The sequence below is a fragment of the Channa argus genome, chromosome 7 (assembly GCF_033026475.1).
Source record: "Channa argus isolate prfri chromosome 7, Channa argus male v1.0, whole genome shotgun sequence".
Lineage (NCBI taxonomy): Eukaryota > Metazoa > Chordata > Actinopteri > Anabantiformes > Channidae > Channa > Channa argus.
In genome coordinates this window covers 11,259,584-11,262,119 of record NC_090203.1, presented here as the reverse complement: position 1 = coordinate 11,262,119, position 2,536 = coordinate 11,259,584, and positions in this window count along the sequence as shown.

The window sequence follows — 2,536 nt, the reverse complement described above, 5'->3', positions numbered from 1 at the left end:
GGACTTGTGTGACCTCAGAGGATCTGGGACTTGTATCAACTTCACACTAGAGTACAGTAAAATGACATATAATAACTTGTGTGAGTGCAAAGTCGGATGTTAAAGAAACAGATTTACTCTGCCTCTGCCTACTTCTGCTGCTCCTGGATCCCCAGCCTTAATCCTTCAGCTCTCAGCAGAGGGCAAGCACAGTCAGGTCCAGGGTTTATCTTGTGAATGTGGGGACACTTAAATCTCTCCTGCTCCTGACTATAAGTAAAGGAAAATCTGCCTTCATGAGCAGAGATTACAGTCTTATTGGTACACCTGCTTCCCCTTCCCTCTACTCTCTCAATAATCTCCAAGAGGTTTTAACAGCCCTTTAGCCCATGTAGGCACCAATGAGAGAACTATTTTTCTATATGTTAGAAGCATTACCACACTAGACGTACACAGTTCGAATAGTCCCTGCTGGGTCTCAGGGAGCTGCATAAATGTGTAAGTAAAAAGGTGATTGCCTTAATGCTGGAAAATTTGGAGATTTGATATTTTGGCTATGATGTTTAATTCTCTACTACTGACATTTTAATTTTAATGAGAGCTTTGAGGCTACGAGCTGTCGAAGAGAAGGTAATGTAATGTATTAATAATCATCCCTCTACACTTTATAGTGCAGAAACCGAGTAGCTTAGCAGAATAGGCCTCAGTTGAGCAAACACTGAAGGGTTCAGGCCTGCTGGCTGTGTTGTGCCCACAAGATGGCGATGCCACTTTAATAATGAGATGAGCTCAGCAGGAAGAAGAAGAAGAATCTTGCACAATACCACTATTTATATTACTGAATTGCTTTTTCAGCATTAGAGAACAGAAGATCCATATAAATTGAGTGAACATTAAATGTATAGATTTGATGTCACTTAAAGCAAGGACAAAGGGAAGGTTAATAATGACAGACCAACAAGGATTACCAGCCATGAATAGAGGTGGGGGATAAACATGACTGCAATTGCTGCCTGTCAGTCTGGCTTGGAAAGAGACTCAAGTCTATACATTGAGGCTGTACTAGAAACAACTTGGAGGAAGCTTTAGGTCCTCAAAACTCGCAATTCCTCCGTATAACACTACAATTTATTTCTCATTCTACTTGTTATATTATATAGTAAGAACAACAGTCAGTGTGAGAGTTTGTGCTGCAAGTTTAATGACTGGATTTATATAATCCTCAATTAAATAATCAACTAACAAACTGAAGAGTCTCTCTGCATGGTGCTATTTTTCAGTGAAACATCTCTTCACGTTCCCATATGTTGTCAGATTGTTCCAGATGCTTTATTAGTTGTTGGAGAATGTGAAAATTTCACATTAAAATGCAGCCAATTAATGTAACTAGATGCTGAACTACTGTACTTGTACAGTGTCAGTGTCTTCTTTTCAGATGAAGACATAATTTTTGCAGCCTTACACTTTCAGATTAACGTTTCACACACAAAAGGATCAGTTTATAAAATATGACACTACATTAAAAAGTCATATTTTGCTTTCCTAAAACTAGGTTAAACATTAATTCGAGTCCACCAGTAATAATAATGCAGTAATATAGTAACAATATGATAAATGGCTACATAAAGAACGCTTAATGCTTTACATACATTACATTGTAGATTCAATTAATTATATTTTATCGAAGTAATTGTTCAAACTTATATCCCACTACAGTTAAGAATCAAATAGAACATAAAAATCGGAAAAAAAATAAGCGCAATCTGTGTGTTTTCCCCTTTTTTTACTGTGAACCATCACACTTGTCTTGCGCACACTAAATGAGTCTCGACCCCAGGTTGACAACCACAGCTTAAAAAATAGCTAACATGGATAATAAGTTGCATTTATGGAACATATGGTGCACATGTAGCTTTTGTCTGGTGGTATAACCGCAGAACATGCAGAGATTTAAGGTTAGGGGGCGGTGGTAATGGGTGGGCTGGCTGAGCTCACCGCAAAATTATATATAGACTTCCTGCACCCTGTCTTCAAAACCCACCAGCACAAACTCCAGGAGCAACAGTTGACGAGGATGAGATTTAAAAGAGCGAGGTGATTCCCATCCACACAACCACTTCAAACAGTGCGCACTGACGTAAGTGTTCAAAGTTTGAGTGTTGTCGCAGTGAAACGAGGCTTTTGTAGACTCACTTTTCTCTGTGTGGAAACAAATGCTCACACGCTGGCTACTGTTTTTGTGCGCGAATGCAGGTCATATGTTTCTCTCTCTCTCTTTCTCACTTAAGCTATTCAAGTCTTGGTAAAAGTCCCCGGTGCATTAGTGTTGCCCTTTTCTACCCTCACACTGGATGTGACACATCCTCAAACAGTTTCATTTAACATATTTGGTTCCGTTTATCGTGAATCATCTGTCGGCCTCGGTCCAAGCACCTGTTGTAGGCTGCCTCCCATCTCTCCATCACCTCCTGATGGCTTTAGTGAGAATACTGCTGAGTCATGAGGAGTCTAATTTGATTGAAAGCGCATCCAGGCGACTTCTGTCAGCTTTCGCTGC